We start from the raw sequence: 21,584 nt of genomic DNA on the forward strand, positions 1-21,584 counted from the left end.
CACTGCCTTATTTGCTTATCCTTGACAGATACGCGTATTTCGTCTACAATGTGCAGACTTCTTCAGTGTCTTGTACTAAGTCGAGTATTAGTACAAGACACTGAAGAAGTCTGCACATTGTACACGAAATACGGGTATCTCTCAAGGATAAGCAAATAAGGTAGTGGAATTAAATGGAAATTACTAATCCTTTTCTCTCTTATTATACAGGTATTCCACTAAGACGCCCACATTCATCATGATTTAACATTTGAAAAAAAAAATGCAATTTTGAAGCTTATTTGAAAGATACCTTGAGGAGTTAGCTGTAAGTTTTCTGGCAAATGTTGGGGGTTCGTGAGCATTCCTGACATTGCTGAACATTATGATAGCATCAGATTGCGGGGTTGCTAGTGTAATAGGATGCTTTGTTGATTGTTCATTAACTCTTGATCTCTTGTAATACATATGAATATTTTAGGTGGACAAAAAGGCGAACATTTATATCGCGGAGAAGCAACTGTAAACTCTAGAGGGAATTTATATATGTGACTGTAACCAGTTCGATTTTGTTAGTTATCATTATCTTAATGATAATTGATCATTTTGTCAAGCTTCTGAATTCATGTTCCATCAGATGTCACAGCTGTTGTTTGCGGTGACATCGATCGGAAACTAGACACAATCTGTTTTCCTATAATTGTTCACAGAGGACACTGCAGTGCAAAACATGTCTGGTACCTCTATATATGCATTTAGATTATTATTCGAAGTCCCTCCTTTTTTACACATTCTGCACACAAAATTGGAAGATTGCCGTAAAAGCTCAATGTAGATGTCGCCACTGCATGATGATGATAAGGTTGACAGACTGCATATAAAATTCGTGAAAATTAGCATTAAATCCTAATTTTCATCAAGCCTGCGTAAAATCCTTCCATTATAACATTCGAAGTGAAAACGTTCAGACTGATGTGTATCTTTGACTTTTCCAGATGAACTTTCATAAGATTTATTCATTTAATTTCACGGCTCCATCAACGCTGCATTGTAAATATAATGTAAACAGAAGTAAATTGCTCAATTACTCAAAATAAAGATGATTTGTCATCTTCTTATCACTTTGAAGACCATCTAGCACCATTTTATAGCATGGTGTGTGTTGAGTAAATCAAGTTCTGTTGCGTTTTCCGTCGAAAATTGTGAGTATCAATATGTTTGCCTAAAAAGGCCAAAGTGAACATTCATTGAATATTGGCGCCCTATACAACCATTTCTCCACTATCACCAGCATGATACAATCTTTCCTAAGTAAATTCACTTAATTTCCACTTTCATCTTAGTGGAAATCGTACATATTTACCATTTTCCGAAAAATGCAGCTGCGCAGGAGGTAACCTCTTCCTGTGGGTGCAAACTTGTTATGCATAATTTTCCATGAAAACATACCGCCATACCGAAATAATAACAGTTAGTTTGTAAACACGTTTTCTTACACGATTCAAGCAAAAGTTTCCACGGGAAATTATTAGTTTTTCTGTATGAACCGATTTGCCCCAAAAACATTTGTTTTACTTGGAGAATTTGGAAAGTATCCTCCTTCTAGTAGTTCTCACTTCGAAATGTAGATGGCGAAAGCTTGGAAAAGTTTCACTGCAAGACGCCAATAGCTCACCCCTCACAGAATTTCCCGTCGAATTTTATGTATGGGGTGGGGCAGAAAGTATCTTTTGCGCAGAATATGTAAAAAAGGAGGGACTTCAAATGTTAAAGGAAATGCATATTTAGAGGTACCAGACATGTTTTGTAGTGTAATCTGTGAAAGGGAAATCACAAATCGAGTGTCAACAAAATACATGGCATGCTGAGAGATTGAGGTCGTGAGAGCAAATTTTCTCTCTCAAATTTGAATTTTTTGGCTCTCTGGGAGCTGGTAGTAAATCAGGTAAAACTGTATGGGGAAAAATAATCTTTATTTAACAGTAGTTTGTTTAACAATAACTGAATGACAAAGTCCTTGATTAATTTCTTTAGGTTGTCGTTCACTTTTTTTTACCTGAATATGCACCGAAAGCGAATTATTCCCACTTTTCTCAATTTCTATATTGGGATTTTTATCACTTCCTACCAGCGGAACAGCGCCATCTCTGTGGAAAATGGTCGAACAAAATGATTAATTCGTCCAGCTCAAACCTTTGTAGGGGTAATAGGTGGGACCATCATCATCAATCATTAATTAATAACCCATTGTCTCTAGTACAGTGATTACCCGGTTTTATCAGCCCCTCCCCTTCAGACTTTATCGTTCAATAATTTCACATAGCCGGAATTCCAAATATTTCTCATTAATCTTCAAGATGGATGTTTAAGGTATGCTATGGTGCAATGCTACCCCTGAATGTTAGTTAATGATTTTTTTTTAAATCAACGGTACATCCCATGAAATTTGCAACAGTGGAAAGACCTCATCAATATCTACCTGTAGAACAAATTTCATAGCGATCTGACGCTTGGTGTTGGAGATTCCCCCTTATTACCTTTGTTATTACCGTAACATAGGTATTACAATCGGATTTTACACGTCTTACTGTATGTGACCGATAGCCATCCACACAAGCTATCTCACCTGTATAAAACATTCCCAATCGATAGATCTCTGCTCAATCTGGCTCGACAGTTTGATTACGTCATCGTATAATCAAATTGGCAAGATGAAATTTACTGATGTCACATTAGAAAAGATAATCATAAAGGGGACCGACAAAATCAGGTCATTACTGTAACTCATTAGATCTAATCGCATTTATGATCCATTAAAAATAATATTGGCTGATTCCGAATCGAATGAATCGATATCAATCGTATCTGAAAATAACGGAAATCGATCATGTGTTTGGTTCGTTCGTATATACATGTCGCTTTTGTCAAAGAAGAACAATTTTCTTGTTCTTAATGGACAATGGGAAATTGTGTGATAAATAAATTTAACTATGCCGATCGAGCTAGATTAAGTTTGTATAGGGGAAAATAACGGCTTCGGCATGACATACTATTTTCGGCAACCCAAATTGAAACACTATTTTCACTGGATTTTCTTACGAAAACACTTCGCTGAATGCATGCAAACGATTCTTTATGCTTTCAGCTTCAATTTGACTGTATTTTTACCACTGAGAAAAAGCAATCTAGCAAGGTTTTCTTGAAATGCAACACACGCACTACAAATTGTAGCTGATTTCGAGTTGCGGATAATAGAACAGCAGATTTACATGCAGTTTAAATGGAACGGTTGCCGAAGAAAAACTGGTTGCCGACAATACTCGCTCTCACTAGAGAAGATTGGAGTTTTGTAAAAGCGTTTCAAAACAGTTTTTGACAATTCTTTCGACTGAAATTGTTAGAGCAGCTGGCAGCAAAAGATTGTAAACAAACCAATACTGCATATGTGGGCGTTCCTTAGAGAAAAAGGCTATAGAAAGAAGGTCGCTGCTTAGGTTGCCGAGAATACTTAAATTCCCCTACCTAACTTATGTATGCCTAACACCCTTTGAAATGTTTCAAAGGTAAGGAAAAGCTGTGATTTCATAAATCTATCTGTGTTATTGAATTGGAATATTTTAGATGCCTCTATGACATTACCCCAAATTCTGATGAATGTTAGCGTCTATAGACGGCATAGTATGGGATGGTCCGAGAATATGAAAATGTTTGCTGAGCTTTCGGGAAAGTCTTACAGGTTTGTCAAAGCTCCTAAACTTCAGTTTGAAATCACACTTAAATCAATTTAAATCACAACATTTTCAGTAAATACCAATTTAACCCCAAACATCAAGTCAATTTGATGAAGAGAAAATAAATGACAACATACAACAAATGCATGACACCAACATAGCAAAAAATCACCAACTAAAGCTAATCCCAACGTGACAAATGAACAATTAGCATAATCGCTCTTTGACCGGTTAGCCACAAAACCGCATCGTCTCTTGTTCTTGTCGTCATGGTGGTGGTGGTGTGGTTGCCGTACGACGGTAATACGGTAGTGGGAAGCGGGACAAAAATGGCTCCGTTCCAAAACTGGTGCTAGACCTAGAGGCTTTGCATAAATACCAATGTGGGTATAATCCATCGTTCACGCCTTCTTCACGGCTGTTTATATCGATAAGTAGGCATTGTTTGTACGTTCTTTGTATGCCCTTGAAATTGTGTTGAACTATCGCATGGTGCAACTTGACTCTACCATTTTAGAAGAATTTGGTAATTTTCAACAAGAACAGGTGAATAAATTGACAAATCGCTTACCAAGATGAATGAATCCCAATTTCGCAATTTACCTGAAACGAAAGAAATAACAAACGAGAAAGTAGGTTAGTACCATCATCGACATACAAACAAACAACTACAGAGCGAAAATTCTTTTGTGCTAAAAAAAAAATCTTCATCGGGTGAAAAGAAATATTCTTCCTGCATCCACCCACACCTAGCATAGCAAAAGGAAAACTAATTTCAACTACAGCAACCTTCAAAAGTTTACCCCTCCCGGGGGAGATAACACTAGAAGCGCTCGGTAGCAAGGCATCAATATTTAAACATCTTTTAGCTCTCTGTGTATCATCATCGGCGGAGAGGATGAAAATGGACACTGAGTTCAGGAAAAAAGCTGAATACAACATGTCTACAAGCAGACATTCCTTTTTGTTGCCAAAGCAAATAGAAACGATCGGAGAAAAGAATGAAAAGTAGCATCCTTATAACGGTGTTTTGCTAACCGGCAAGCGTTGAGGTATTCGGTGTCCCTTTTTAGGTGGGCTTGATCCTTGGAATGCTGATGTTTGGCAAATAGCATCGAGCAAAAAAAAATCCGAGCAGCTGGGACTTGCAAGAACAATTTGGTTGATTAAGAATTTAAGCAATGATCCAAAAGGAGTAGAATTCATTCGTGTACAGATAGTCAGTTATTTTGGACTTATCCATGTGTACATTTTATATCCCAGTGATGCTACCTTAAAAAAATACATACAATTTAAACCTTCATTCAAACAGAAGCTCACAGTGCACCGTCCCGTCGTTGCCATGTTGCAGGAAAATCATAATTAAACTCCCCATATGTCTGGGTGCACTTTTCGAATAACCCACTGCAGTCGAGTCGAGTAAATTGGATAGACTGCCGCGCGACCTCATCCACACCGTAGTTCATCATGATGGCTTCAAAAATATGCCCTCATCTTCGATACTACCGTCCGTGGCCGTACGGTGGGTGACATCGAAACTCACACACACGTAAAAAAAAAAACGGCAAGCTTTTTCCGCTCTGTTTTGACTGGATTACACGATGGGGAATTGCGCTCAGCTGGCGATGCAGTAGTCAGTCGTCACATTCTCACTGTCACTCCAGCGCTTGAACTACTGATGATGATATTCTAGACCAACATTTGAAAAGGGTGGAACAACCAAACGTAAGCCAAGGCACACCCACGCAAACTAACAATGCCATTCGATAGAGGAAGTTTGCTCTATCAGATGCTGGTGTTAGATTGCGTGGATGTGTTTTTACGTTTGGTTGTTCCGCCCATTTCAATTGTTGGTCTGTATATGCTCCGATTCGAGGTTGTCGGGCTCCGGGGTGTGAGAGATGGATATTTTTTGACTTTCCATATGAATGCCGTTCGCCGTCGCGTGTTTCGCGGCAAAGCTCCTGCTCACCAAATAGTCGCGCGAACTTGGCAGGGTTCATTTCCGTGATCGTTGTCACCGTGCCGTTATGGCAGTTTTTTCACTTTTAAACAGTGAATATTCATAAAAGGTGACTGCTGGCAGGTGGAGCGCATCATTCTTTACATGAGGGTGCATCATCGTTTGACCAAAACGCAGCGCCCAAGGATTTAATTTACCTTCTAACGATAAGGGGCTGTTAACAACTGTCTACGTTGAGCTTTAGAGAGATTCTCAGCCCCGCCCCCCTAAGTAGACGTTCAGACACAAAATATTTGCATGGACTGCAGTAGGGTCGTCTTAACCACCTTTGGAGGGCCTGATCTATTTTTATTGCGAGCCCCCTATGATTTGATATCAATTTTCAAATTCTAGCACTGTGACACATGAAATGAAAATAGGTACTTGCGACCATCCCTTCTAGTGTAAATTAATTTGGAACTACCCTACTTTTATTTTACCACACATCTAAAATCTTAATCTCATACATGCGAATTTGTTAATAGAAGGGTTGATATAATTTTTTATCAATATTTCGAACTTGATAGCAATTTTGGTTTTATCACCGTAACGCCTCAAAAACGCAGGATGATGCAGTACTACTCTACTACCGGATTGTCGGTGGCATAAATACAACTGTAGCTGAGTACAAACTGGCTTGTTTGGATGCTTGCTACGACATTTACGCCTTTACGGAAACATAGTTAAACAACAACACGCTCTCTAGAAAAATATTTGGTTTGGACTGATCGTTCTCAAGAAACGAGCCCCAAAAATTCTGGTGGTGGAGTTCTACTTGCTGTTCGATCAGTCTTTCAATCTCGGCAGCTCAATCCACCTAGGTGTACTGGTGTCGAACAACTGTGGGTGTCCATCTCTCTACAATCGAAAGCAGTTTTCGTCTGTGTGCTGTATCTGCCCCCGGACCGCCTTGGAGATTCCGAGTTGATTGATCAACACTTAAACTCTCTCTTTTGGATCATATCCAAGATGAATGCAAATGACGACATCCTCGTAATTGGTGATTTCAATCTATCGTCTATCAAAATGGTCCTGGAATTACGCCGGGTTCCTCCATCCTCAATCCAGTTGCTCAAACATTGCACCCTTGGTAGCAGCTCTTCTGGACAGCTACAGTACTGCTGATCTCCTGCAACTAAATAGTGTTTCCAATGAGAATGCTAGATTGCTTGATGTATGTTTTCTTCGCCTTGAGGTTATTTCTAGTTGCTCGATTTATGAGGCGCCTGTGTCACTAGTTAAGCGTTGTAGACATCATCCACCTCTGCAGATATCATTGAAATAGAGCCAGCCATTGTCTTTTCGTAACACTATGGATAGCATTTCATATGACTACTGGAAGGCTTACTTCGATTGAATGACTGCCTTTTTCGAGAGCATAAACTGGGATGAAGAACTGCGTGATCATGATGTAAATATTTCCTCGACTATTTTTACGAATATTGTTGTTTATGCAATCGATCAGTTCGTACCGAAGAAAACTACAGTCATACCAACTCACCCTCCATGGTCAAACCCTCTTTGAAACGTCTTAAATCATCTAAACGGGCTGCCTTGAAAAAGATTTGCGAACTGCGAACTGACGTGTCGAGAATGAAATACATACGCAATAACAAGCAGTACAAGCAGCTCAACAAGAAACTCTACCTAGAACACCAGCGTCAATTACAATATAAACTCAAAACTAATCCTAAAAGCTTCTGGAATCACGTGAAAGATCAACGAAATGAATCGGGTCTGCCCTCCACGATGTTCAAAGCGGATCGAGAAATGTCTAATGTGGTTGGTATCGCGGATCTATTCAGGTCACATTTCTGCAGTGTATTCGTCAACGAGGAGCTCTCTGACGAACACGTTTCAGATGCAGCAAGTGAGGTTCCCATACGTTCAGCTGTTGTGTTGAATCTCATCCACCTTTATCGAGAGATGACGTCCCAAGAGCAGGCATTTGCTTAAAAAAAATCTTCCAGTATTGGCCCTGATGGAATTTCATCTGTGGTGATTAAAAACTGTATAGGAGTCTTGAGCGCACCACTAGCATTCCTATTCAACTTCTCGTTGAATTCTGGAATCTTCCCTGATGGCTGGATGAATTCTGTCGTTTTTCCTGTCTTGAGGAAAGGAGATAAACAGTCAGTAATCAACTATCGAGGCATTGCGGCTTTGTGCGCAGTTTCAAAACTTTTTGAGCTGATAGTTTTGGATTATTTTAAGCACACTAGCTCCAGCTACGTTGCCTCAGAACAACATGGATTAATGCAGAAGAGGTTCACTGCATCAAATCTCGTGCAATACACATCTTTTATAATTCGCGAGCATGAAAAAGGCGAATAAGTTGATGCTATCTACAAGGATCTCTCTGCTGCGTTTGATAAAATAAACCACAAGATTGCTGTTTTTAAATTAGGGCGATTAGGCTTCCATGGTCCCGTTCTTAATTGGCTTCGTTCTTACCTCACCGGTCGTCAAATGTCAGTGAAAATAGGTGACCGTATTTCTCAGTCGTTTCCAGTTTCTTCTGGTGTACCCCAAGAATGGGCCGTTTGTATTTCTGCTGTATTTGAATGACATTCACTATTCAATCAGGTGTCTGAAGTTATCTAATGCGGATGATTTTAAACAGTAATTTGTCGTAAAGGTTCGTAGTGATTCAGTTTTCCTTCAACAACAGTTGGACGTTTTTGCTAATTGATGTCAGAAGAATAGGATGGTATTTACCAAATCAAGATAAACATTTCAAAAGATCCTATCTGCATTCATCGATTCTCTTCATCTCTTTCGTTAATAATTCAATTTCAAAAGCATTCTTTACTGTGTTCAAAGTTCTAAGCGCAAGACAATAACTTCTGCTATCAAACTGTTTGGCAAAAAGAACACGAAATATGTTTGCGTAGGCGTGGTTATCAAAAGAGAAAGTCGATCAAAGCAGATAGGACCTTTTGAAATATTCATCAAGAAATGTTCTATCATCATTTTCTGCAGAAAAAAATCACCCACTTTCATCTCAGCTTGGCTTTATTTTTCGCTTTGCTAAAGATTTCAGAGACACTTCATGCTTGATAACGATCAGTTGCTTACCTCGATTTACTTCATTATACGAGAAGAGTCTGTCCCTAGCGTTATGCATATGAAGCACTTGTATTTAATCCCATTGTTTTTTTTTTTCACTTGAGCATATTTTGAGATCCAGCTCCATAAGAAAATTATTGCGGCAAATTCGCGGCCGGATTCCTCCGGTGGGAAATCGTAAAACAAGTGTTTTCATCTCGAAAATTCTGTCAGTTAATTCCATCTCAAATGCAAGAGCAGCAACAGCACAATACTAAAACTTCACTGAGAAGCTAATTTAACCAGGTTTACAATAAAGGCCTAGAATATTAAATAAAGCCCCTGTATGCTGTCAAGGCAATGCTTTTCTACGTATCGTTGAATTTAATCATAACTTCTCATTAAGTCAGTGTTCATTCAAATTTTTTTTTTCAATTCCAGATTTTTCCCCGGATATTTAAAAAAAAACAACCCAAACATCCCCTCTGCATGAAACAAAAAAGGCGTTCAAAAATAACCTTTTATAGATAATCATATATTTTTTCCACAGAATTGTTCTACAATACGTATACTTTGTAGAAAAAATATGAGATGAAATTTACATTAACATGTTGATCACCTAGATCTCCAAAACCCCATGGAATCATGAATTAAAAAAAAAAATCAAAGAGCCTCCTGTAAAAAATGATTCTTTATGTGTTCTGGTATGTCAAAAAAGCATATATCAATACACGGCAACTAAGCAAGAGAATCGCAGAATTAAATGTTTGGTTTTCCTGAAGTTAAGATCTTGAAGTTCTATAAGCCTGAAATTCTTCCTGGAGCAAAGATCTTGAAGTTCTATAAGCCAAACATCATTTTGTGGGATACAAAGTCTTGTTACCAAAATATTTATCATTCTTCAATTTATTCTGGAGATATTTTATTTTATCTTGTTCGATTTCCACTCAGAATTTTTGAGCATGTTGTGCTTCGTGGAGACTTAACATTTTTTTTAAATTATTAATTGTTTTAAAAAATTACATTGTTGGATTAACCAAATCATCCCGGATATCTGATATTGAAGTTTTGCATACTCAATAAGGTATACGATGCCCCGTAACGTGGGTAGATCACCTTTTCATGGTACGTTAGGGGATGTAAGATCTACCACCGATTCCTAGTCCTGACTTCTTCAAACTAGGGGAACAGATTCAAAGTAATCAAAGGAACACATCTTAGTCCTTGTTACTTTTTATGCCTTGTTGATAGTGACAAGACTCGGCTTTGTCTACCGAGGATGATCTTGAAACAAGGAAAAAAATAGTTAGTTGTCTTCATCTATGTGATTCCTAATCTTCTATTCGTTGTTCCCTAGTTTGAAGTGGTTAAGACTAGGGTTCTGATGCATGGTCATCATCGGTTTCATAGCTTGTTTTTTTTTGTTAAGGAATCCAATTTTGACTGAAAAAGGGGCACGCCTTTGGAGGGTGTTTCAACACTCCGAAGGGTATAAATAGCGGAACCTTTCAGTTAGAATCGATTCCGTGCGATGAAGGCAAGAATGACAACTGTATCAAAACCGAATACTTCATCATTTCTCAATAGTGATGGAGTAAAATGACATGCACTAAACTAAGGACATGGGATATACTACAATAGATCAAATTACTGGTCGCAGTGGTGTTATGTCCCGAACAGAGAAAAAAAAAAAGGTATACGATGATTCAACTGAATGATAGAACATTCGTGAAGCAATATTATTTGTTTGGTATATTAGGTTTTCCAAAATGCCTGGAGTTCAGATCATACATTTTTTTTATTATAGTCACTTCAACAATCTTGGGTCTTTCGTGACTTATCCCGGTTAGTTTTTAACTCACGATAATGATGATTACCCTTAGAAAGGATTGAGCTGGACGATTTATCTCTAAGATAATTAAGTACTTTGACTTTGGCGTGAGAGATATAGATTCAGATCTTTATGTTTTACAGACTAACCAAGGTATTCTACGATGTCCTGACTAATCTTGTGTACCTGGTTATCACAAAGTCAAGCCATTAGTTTTTAATTTATCTTTGGATCAATCATCCCATGATTTTTTTTAGTTCGTTGATTATATCTGGTGTCAAACATTTGCATACCTAGCATTATCGGGCATGCAAGGAGTTTGCTTCTCTATGTTCAAGTAGCTCCGTAACAGAATATGTCTCGCTAAGGCTTTATACTAGAAATACTATACTCGGAAAACTGTAGCAAATGAATTCAAACACGTTTCATTCAAAAGTAATTCTAAAAATTTATTCTGCAAGCCAGCATGGTAACAACAAAAGGTAAAATTGCCGTTTGCGCCGTTTTCCAACAGATTACGAGTGAAAGAGATGAATAGATTTTTTTTTTAATTTTGAGGATTTTTTATACTAAATATGAAAGTTGTAAACAGATGTGTAAACAAGAGGATATAATTATGTATATGATATAAAATTGATCGATTCCAAGAATCATTGCAAGTTTTATAAAGATTTAAATGATTCTTCAAGACCAAATTATGGCCTACAAGACTGTGATAAAACGAAAATTGATACTTGGGATGAGTGTATATGATTTTTCCCGGCAAATCCGAATTCCCCTTTCTGTCCCGGGTTTCCCGGTTGGATGATAAAAGTGCTACTCTCAGCAATCAAAAGAAAAATCCATCCAAGCAAGATCATCATCCCACATTATCATTTAAATGATTTTCAGGATGTTAAGATAACAAGATAATACAATAAGCAACAAGAACTACAAGTATTCAGAAAAATCATCATCTCCTCTTAAATCTTTACCATGCATTTACTAGACACAGCTGGATCGAGCAGACGCGCCAATCTAATCGATGGTTAAATTATGTCAGACGCAATTAGATGTAACATCTATTACGAGCTACTCATTTGAAGGTTAAATTTTGCAACAGCTAACAACGTTTAGCGTCAACGGAAATTCTTTTTATCTACCCTCAGGATCTAAGTTCAACTCAGGAATGTGCCAACACCAGAGGGAACTGAATCTAAATTAGGCCCAAAATCATCAAAATCAGAGTTGCGACCTATCACAATCACGATCGTCAAACAGCTGATCAGTAACGGTTGGTACATTCCTATCAATGTGCTTGTCGATGCACTCTCCATGACAAAAAAAAAGCAACTGGTGAATGTCGTCTTCGGTGGTGATCCATCACCGATCTGGTCATTCCCGACAATCACGACACTGATCTGTGTTCGTTTTCAAGCAGATGCTGCTTTGCTTGCTTTTGTGAGTGTGTTGGTGAGTGAGCCGTTTAATTTTGCCAGCTTTGTGTGTAGCTCACACAGTCGCGTGTGCCGAGACAAACATGGAATGCGTAGGCATTTTCTTCTGTCGTTTCGCCTTTTCTCATCATCGTACTGCAGAAGTCTTCGCTGTTTTCGTTATGATTTACATCATCAGCAGCGAGTGTTACATTTTGCCTGCGAGCAGCGACCATCGCTGGTGACTGTTGTTTGCCATGGCTCTATCTCTCACTGCGCGACAAAACGTTCTGTCAGCGATAGTCGGTTGATGCGTTGACGAGTGTCGAGTGAGTGTCATGATATTTTGCATCACTTCAAAATAACCTTTTATATGAGTAATTTTTGCTCAACTTACAAAAATGCAACTTCAAGCAATGAGCTTGTGATTGTTCGCAACATTATTTAAAATTTGCAATGAACAACCATCCTCAAACTTCACCGAGTAATTCAACTGTTATCAGACATACTTAGTAATAAGTTTCGGTGATAAAGAAATATTTCCTTGAATTTTAATGAAATTTCATGAGATTCCCTGTTTTTCGGGAACCAAAACTGAATTCCTTGATTTTTCAGTTTTTTTTTAAATAAAAATAATACTTATGAAAAATGCTAACGTGTGAAATGTTCAAACCCATGGATACTGACAAAAATCGAGCAACAAGAACTTTTGGGACAAATATTTGAACTTTTTGTTAGTCAGAAAGAACTGATTGCCGGTAGACGGACGACGATGACGAAGGTGAATTGGAGAGACGTAAACATTGGAAAGGTAGCAAACAATGGGTTTGTACTCTAAAACTACAAATTACTTTAACTAATTATGTTTGTATTACTCCATGCGTGAAGTTTACATAGTTGGAAATCCGCCTTCAATCTGATTGATCCCCGTTGTTCGCTGCGCACATCTTCGTCTTGTTCCAGTCGGGTCGCTACCAAGAAACATTTTCATTGGGTCGGTGTTCTTTACAATGGTTTTCAGCTCACCGTTGTCGCTCGATTTTCACATTCGATGTAAATTTCTTCACTTACAAACCTGCTGCAATGCTACTTAATGATTCAATTTTTTCTTCAGTGATTTATCAATTTCCGAGCTAAATCCAATTCTTTTCAAAATTCGTTTAAAATTTTTAGAACTTAGACCAAATCAGAAACCAGAAAATTCCTAATTGAGGTGACACTTTTCAAAGCAGATTCAAAACTGAGTCGAATAAGTCATTAATACTTTTCTAACTGAGTCTAAACCTTTCTGTTATGTGATTCAATCCTTTTTAAAGTTGTCAAAGCTTTCTTGAAGTGATCCAACATATCCCGAACCTAAGATTTAAAGAATTGGTTTCGAATTTTCTGGAGTGAGGCCGCATTAGCTGATTTAATTTCTTTCCTAAATGAATCCAAGGTTGCCTGCATTGATTCAACTTTTTCCGAACTGAATCCAAACTTTTCAGGACGGGTTTGACATTTACCTAAGTGAGCCCCAGATTTTTGTTAATTGTTTAACTGGCATTTATCATGGACATCTTGTTTAGGTCATCTAGCTTTCCTAAAAGTGTAGAGAGTTTTCCGAAGTGTACCGACACATTTTTGAGCTTAAATTATCAAACCAACAGTCCAACCTTTTCTGAAGTGGTTCAATACCTTCCTTAGGGAGTCCAAACTTTTCTGTTAAGTGATTGAATTATATTTAATGTTAGTCTCAGCTTTCCTGAAGTGATTTAACTAATTTTAGACGTATATTCCGCTCTCTTAGACCCCTTTCTCGTTCTTGTGAGATTCACATCGTTTGAAAATTAGGCTGAGATTTTACAGAATGGACCTTCGTGTGTTCATACCTGATGGTAGATTTTTTTTGAAGCCAGGTTGGATTTCAATTCTATCGTTTGAAATTTGTGCTAGGATTTCATAGAATGGAACCTGCTGAATCCATACGTGAAGGACCAACCTGGTTAATATTCACAAAAGTAGATATTTTCAAAGAAACTTTGATTTTCTGTTTTGCCAAGTTGAATTTCGGCTCCGATATTTGAAAAATAGACTTGGATTTTATAGAATGGACCTAGCTGAATCCATACGTCAGAGTTGAATTTTTGTGAAAACCGAGTTTAAATTCACAGAAATACGTATTTTGATGGAAGTTCGGGTTTCCTGTTCAGCCAAGTTGGATTTTGGCTCCGTCCTTTGAAAAATAGGCTTAGATTTTATGTGCTGGACCTTGCTGAATTCAAACGTGATGGTACATTTTTTGAAGCATGCACAATTTTTTAGAAAAGTGGGTTTAAATTCTCAAAAGTACGTATTTTCATAGAAATTTGTGGTTCCTGTTCAGCCAAGTTGAATTCCGGCGTCTTCCTTTGAAAATAGTCGTGGATTTTATAGAATTGCTGCGGTTCTGCCAAATTGCATTTCAACTCATATTTTTGAAAAATAAGCTTGTATTTTATTGCATGCACCTTGTTGAATCCATACGTGAAGGTTGAACCGGGTTTGTAATTCGAAAAGTATATTTTTAGAATTTTTGGTTTCCTTTTTTGTTAAGTTGGACTTTGATACCGTCCTTTGAAAGTTATGCTTGGATTTTATAGAATGGACCTTGCTGAATTCAGGTTTAAATTGACAAAAGTAGGTATTTTTGTTAAAATTTGATTTTTATGTTGAGCCATGATGGATTTTGGCTCCTTCCTTTGAATATTAGGCTTGGATTTTGTTGAATAGACCTTCCTGAATTCATACGATTAGTTAGATTTTTTGCAGCACGCGCAATTGTAAATTAACACAGTAGGTATTTTCATACCAATTTGGTTTCCTGTTCTGTATTTGAATAAGGAGGAACTATCAAAAACAGAACGTTTTTTTTTAATAAGAACTATTACGTTTGTGGTATTCCGTTTGATGGTTTGCCCGGAATTTATCAAAACTAAAAATCCCTTGCTTTGATTCTATTCATCTACATTATTACCAATGTTCTTCCTTGAAAGGATACGACAACTTATGCGTGTAATGTCTTGTTGATAACCCGAGTGTTACACATTATAAAGTCAACATTTGTGGATTCTGTTATGCATTATTGTCGAAAATCACGGCTTCAAAGAAGTATAAGACTAAAGAGAAGGCTAAGAAGTAATGTAAACGCTTGAAATGTACGGTTTAGATACAATGTAAAACGAATTTTGAATGTTTATTTCTTGTGTACTTGTGATTTGTTCCGGCCTTATTTTCCAACGAAAAAGCCATACAGTTTAATAAAAATAGTGATTTTAAATTAAATTGATCACCAGTGCAAGCGACGTTGATTAATTTTTGAGTAAACTGATCTCAATCTTCATTAAAATCTGTCGCCACTTCTAACTGTCGTCACTTCAGCTTGAGCTTGATTGACCGCCCACGGTTGCTACTCTGTTACTGCCAGATCAGCTGTAATTACACAGAGAACCAATAGACGATGCTTGGGACTAGCAATCATCCTCAATGTGTAAAAACTGGTGATCTTAAATTAGGCAATACCAGCGCCGGCCGCGCCCGAACACAGGTCAAGAAAGGAATGGGAAGGATTGTGTTGACATGACACTCGCTTTGATGGAAGCCGAGAACACCTCTGCACTTCCACGAGGAGTCACTGGGATGTTGGATAAGAGGGTTGGGTTTGCAGCAGGGTTCGTTTTGGTAAACGATAAGCTGAATTGATGTACTAACGATCATATAACGCGAAGGAGCTTGGGACTAAACCCACGGTCTTCTGCTCAGTAAGCAAAAACGTTTGCCAATAGGCAGACGAGCACCTTTTTAATAACCGAGTTGCTGTTATTACCATGTAGTCATATTAACAAATAAAACGATTGACGAATCTTGAATGTGGATGGGCCTGAGATTAGGCTCATGATGGTTCTGCTCAGTAAGCAAAAACGGTTGCTCTAAGGCCACCGAGCCCCTCATATCACATAATACCGTTGCTCAAATTTGTGTATCCATTCAAACCCGGAACCAACGACAACAACGAGTTTCGCAAAATACACGATACACAAGCGATTTTACCATAAATCTCTTTGATATGTAAGGACCTGGGACCGCGTTTTTCTGCTCAGTAAGCAGGCCACTGTAACCGACGATCTTTCAAATCCGAAAACTAAAAACTACGAAAAAGTACTTAGGCCTTCATTAAGTTCCACTTTCACGCGACGTTCAATGACAGGGTCCTATCCAGGATTACATCTGAAAAATCCAAATCTGGCCAACGCCCACCCTAAACCTAAACCTGTTCTAATCCACCTGAAATGACTAACGAATGGAAGACTTTGACTACCCAGCCATGCAATAGTCTCATTCCGTGCCTTATGGCAACTTGATGATTCTATTGCGCTCATCTTTTGGCACCACCCAGGGGAGACTTGGTCCTGTACCCAATGCTTAACTTATCTCTATTCCACTCAGCTACTCGCAATTTCTTGTGATATAGTGGGCGGAATATTATTATATGAGACAATTCAATGCAGACGTCTTTCCAAATTTGGCAGATCGACAGGTAATCGGTGAGTTACCACGATAGTTGCTATTCAACAACTCGACAACGTCCCATCGTCAACGCCTGCTATGAGAATTTCCCATTGCAGACGCCAACGAAATGACGTCATCGAGCTATCGATCAACTACCTTGGTTATCGCCTGGTACCTTATAGCACGATGCTAGGAGGCGAACCGGAAGAATCGATGAGCTCCTTCTCCCCTCTTCTAACTGTCGTCACTTCAAACTAAAAATGGATACTTTTCGAATCGGAATAAGTCTCAGTTTCGAGCTGTAGTAGCTTAGAAAAAGACGAACTTTCATATAATTATGATAAAATTTATATTGAAATTTAGCCGCAATTTATAACGAAATTTATCACAATTTTCACATTTTCCAGAGTAAAATTAATTTTGCCCCATCTTACAATTTTATGTTCAAAATTATAAAAAGAAATTGATGATCAACAACTTTGATCGAAATTGATCACAATTTCATCGAAAATGAAGAACACAGCTTAAGCAAGCACCGGTTATAATTTTCAAATAAATTGATCATGTTCTTTTACAAAGAAATTGGCCATACATTTGAAATGTCGAATTAAATAAAACAAATTGGTCACAACTGCAAACTAAATTGGTCGCAACTTATAATGAAATTGATCGCAATTTACAACATACTTGAACGGAAATCTGGCGCAAGAAATTGTTCTCAACTTTTGATCATTGCTCCCAAAAAAAGACATCACAATTTTCAAATAAGCACTAAATGTAAACATAATTGATCCTAACTGATCATTTTAAGTTTTATGAAAATCAAACCGAACTTTAATAAAACTAACCCAACTTTTATCAAAAACATCAAAGTTTACGCGTAGTTTTTCAAACCACCCCTCAACTGTTACCGCAGAGCATCAGCTATTAATGATGCATTACGTACATGGAGATTTCTATTTTGCATAACTGTCTGTCAATGTTTTACTTTATTCGAGCAGCTAGTTATTATTCACCAAACTAAGAATTGTTCTTTGTTAATATGAACGTATCCACTCAAAACAGCTTTTGATTAGGCCGTTCACACAAAAAAAAAACCACCCACCAGAAATCACGTAAACGGACATCCTACACATCATCGGACGGATGACTCAACCGAACCGAACCAAAGAGAAGAACTTCAAACAACAGAAACCAACTGCCGCCGATGAAGGCCATTACAGTAGGTGTACCCCAGCCCGCCTCGATTTGGTTAATACGCAAAGTGGTGTTAGTTTGTTGGCGCTCGCCTTGCCTTGTTCGGTGTTGATACTTGGGTGATGACTTTGCACACTCGTAAATTTTACAGTCCTAAAAAGAAAACTTTGAGCAAGGAACATACCGAAACAAAATAGCTTTAAATTTTGCAAAACAAAACGAGCTAATAGGAGTGTGATTGCATTTGGGGCGGGCATGTGCCGAACATTTGCCGACAGAATTGACGGCTATTAGCGTCGCTCGGGAACGGAAAGAATCGTTAAAAAAAATCCGACTTCCACTGGAGACATAACCGAACTTTGCTTCCTGCTAAATAGACGGTAGTAGACGGTCTGTGCATGACCCAGACCGGCGTCCTTTATCGTAAAACGAAAAAAAGAAAAGAATGCAGAATGAGATATGAAATAAAAAATGAAGACTGTTGGTGAGTCCGCTGTAATAGTAGAGATGTTCACTTTTTGATAATTAGAAAAAAAAATCTGAAGAACATAAAGGATGTTTCGCGTTTTCGACTTTTTCATGTTGTAAATTGATTGGGGAATCAATCACAGTTTTAGGAATATCCACCCTCAGAAAAACGTGCAAAAATCGCTGCGCTAGCAGAAATCGTCTGGAGTTTGTGGTCAGTGCCTTTCTACATTAATACTGGCGAATACTATAAATAAAACATAACCGGCAGATAAATTAAATAGCCGAAAAGCAAACGATAAGCATCGTGCTTTTCCAAACCTATCTCGGCATGTGCACACAACAGGAACACAGAAATGGAACGTTCGCTCCAGCCTATCCCGTTCGCCAGTTCAATGACCAATGGATGACTACTAATTGGCTCAAATAGGCCGCTGAAGTGCCCCCCCTCATTCGGTGCAGCTCAGGTGGAACCAACAGAAAACAGTTGTAATATAAGGCGCCCATCTTCCGGAACGGCGAGAACCCACTGAATCACCGACCGACCGGCTGAGCGAAAGAAAAAGAAAAGCACCTAAAAATCACAGCCGAATTGAAGGGCCGAAATCGGCTTATGCAATTTCCCGCTTCACAAATAGGTTGTAACTACAACAACTGTCAGCACCCGAACCAAACGAAGGACTTCACCACCCGTGAGGAGGGTGCTACGATTTTGAGTTATTACCTCGAAACATGCATTCTTGCTTCCTGCAGTGCCCGGATCCTGGGCGGTCGGTCGGTTGCATGTTTGCAAGGAATCTGCAACCTTCCCCCCCAAAAACGGAAGCCCAAATGCTTGCAAAGAATTCCATATTTAGCTCGAGTTGTGTAGGTAACAAAATGTGATGTGACCTGCATTGTTTGCTGGCATGCCATGGAAATGTGTGTCAATATTTATAGCCCGCAGGTTGCGGTGTTCAGTTGGATGCAGTTCCGGCGTTGGATGTTCGTACTTGCAATTTCTCCTGCGACTCCAAGGCGATTCCGGTAGTAATTCGGTGAATTAAGCAGAATGAGGCAGGATTGACGATATGGCGGTTTTGTTTTTTGTTTTGTTTTGGAGCAATAGCGTTGAGCCCTAAATCAAGCACAATTTGTGATGGTTGGTTGCGTGTCAGATACGTTTAAGATTTGTGACATGCAATGTTGTATTTGCTGCAGGTTATGTGCGATAGTAATCGCTAGAATTGGAGCGATCCGCACTTACAGATTGAAGAAACGTATCTGCCGGAGTTGCATATGTAGCCATGGGTAAGAGGGTAACATTATCACACCGATCAATCAGCGTCATGAGCTCATAAATTTATTATGAAAAGAGCCTTCGCATACAATGTAAGGGAAAATAAATTCTTCAATTTTGCATTATGCCTTTTATAAATATGACTGTACCATATAAAATCACGTCTTAAAACAACTGCTTTTGTAAAAAAATCAGTTCTTCACAAGACTGAACAAAACTAGCCTTAAATAGGCAGTAAGGCTTGTACTCGAAAAAATGCACCATTTTTATCCGTGTGTAACATTTTTATCCGTGGGTAAAATATGATGAAAATCTGGGTATAACTAGTTTGGAGTGAATTGTTTACATGTGCAAAATTTCATAACAATCGGTTCAGTGGTTATTGAGATGTCATCGAAACAAGAAGAAAATCGCCGGAGAATTTTGCGCGCCGTCATGGAAAATCCGACTGCGACCATGAGATGGATAGGTAGACAACTTGGAATCATCCATACAACTGTGTCTCGGATGGTAAAATCGTTTAAGAAGTCCCAGACGACCGAGCTGCGGGCTGGAAGTGGAAGAAAATCGAAGACAGCTGACCCTGTGAAGGCCCGGAAGGTGTTGGATTATTTCAAGCGTAATCTGAACCTTTCGATTCGTGACGCGGCTCTGAAGACAAAGTGTTTCGCCATGAAACGAGCTGGGATTCGTGTATTCAAGGTCCGGAAGGTACCGAACCGGCGTGATCAACAAAACACGGCGGCCAAATCCCGCGCAAGGAAGCTGTATCGAGAGTGGTTAACGAAACCGATGTGTGTGGTTATGGATGACGAAACCTACATCAAGGCAGATGCAAAGCAGATACCGGGGCTGGAGTTCTACGTTGCCAAATCACGGTTTGATATTCCGGAAGACATAAAGAAGAAGAAAGTGGACAAATTCGCCAAAAAACACTTGCTCTGGCAGGCCATATGCCAATGCGGTAAACTGAGTAAACCGTACATCACAATGGGTACCATCAACAGCGAAATTTACCGCACCGAGTGCCTCCAGAAGCATATGTTGCCCTTCCTGCGGTCCCACGGAGGCGAGACATTATTTTGGCCGGACCTGGCATCATGCCATTACGCGCGATCGACGTTGGATTGGTACAGAGACAATAACGTTGTTTTTGTACCAAAAACCGCCAACCCCCCAAATTCACCAGAGATTCGTCCGGTGGAAAGATTTTGGGCCATAATGAAGGCCAAAGTTCGAAAATCGTCCAAGGTGTTTAAGAACGAGCTGGAGTTGAAGAAAGAATGGATGAAAGTGACCAAAAAGGTCGGCTCCACCATTGCACAAAATGTAATGAGAGGTCTTAAGGGAAAGGTGCGGGCTTTCAGCGATGGAAAGGAAATTGAATAAAGTAATTATGCCGAAACATAATCCATATGCATTAGTTCATTCCCTGAAAGTTTCAAGAAAATCCGACTTAAAATAAATTTTTGGCGAACACTTTTGTCTGGTGCATTTTTTTCGAGTACAGGCTGTACTTCTGAAATTTAATTTATTCTGCAGAAAATAAATGTTTCTGTTAAATATTTTTTATGCTAAAACTGTTCATTGTTGACCCTTCATAAAGCCTCAAGAGAGCAGAATATTCTTACCCGTTGTTTACAAGGTCGCTCATACCTCCCCAGCACCCTCATTTTACTCCAACGGTTTAATTTCGGTTACAAAACGAACATTTTTTAAAACTTGTTGCATAATATTCAAAAGTTTACTTTGTATTCATGATGTAAATAGGGCTTTAAACTATCCATTTGATTAAACAACATTTGATTCGAATTTTCGACTGAACTTTGTATGATTAGTGATGATTTTCTTAAGATGGCTAAACTGCCCCACTTTCCCCTAGTAATCCAGAATGGAAATTTAACCGGAATAGTAGTGCTAGAGCTCTTGCTGTAATATTTAGACGTATAGTATCTTTGATGAAGCTTTTGTGATTGAATAATCCCTTCTTTTGGTGGTTGTATACATTAGGGTGTGTGTATGTGTGTGTGCTACTTTCTAATACTTTTTAAAAATTAGGTGTTTTATTCTAACTTTTTTGTATTACAATTTATCAGAAAGTAGTGCA

General features: G+C 38.5%; 2 protein-coding genes across 2 annotated transcripts in view; both read right to left on the reverse strand.

Annotated features, from left to right (window-relative positions):
- LOC135708447 (CYFIP-related Rac1 interactor B) overlaps positions 1 to 21,584 on the reverse strand; it is a 175,372-nt gene that overhangs the window by 80,133 nt on the left and 73,655 nt on the right. The window lies entirely within an intron of this gene.
- The window catches only part of LOC135708360 (RNA binding protein fox-1 homolog 1-like), a 953,484-nt gene continuing 935,192 nt past the window's right edge, over positions 3,293 to 21,584 (reverse strand). The window contains exon 17 of the transcript XR_010518292.1: positions 3,293 to 3,497. The gene's annotated coding sequence lies outside the window, so the exon portion shown is untranslated. The remainder of the gene's footprint in view (positions 3,498 to 21,584) is intronic.

Source organism: Ochlerotatus camptorhynchus, unplaced genomic scaffold (genome assembly GCF_037179485.1).
Source record: "Ochlerotatus camptorhynchus isolate MF236.1 unplaced genomic scaffold, CSIRO-AGI_Acam_v1.1 ptg000330l, whole genome shotgun sequence".
Lineage (NCBI taxonomy): Eukaryota > Metazoa > Arthropoda > Insecta > Diptera > Culicidae > Ochlerotatus > Ochlerotatus camptorhynchus.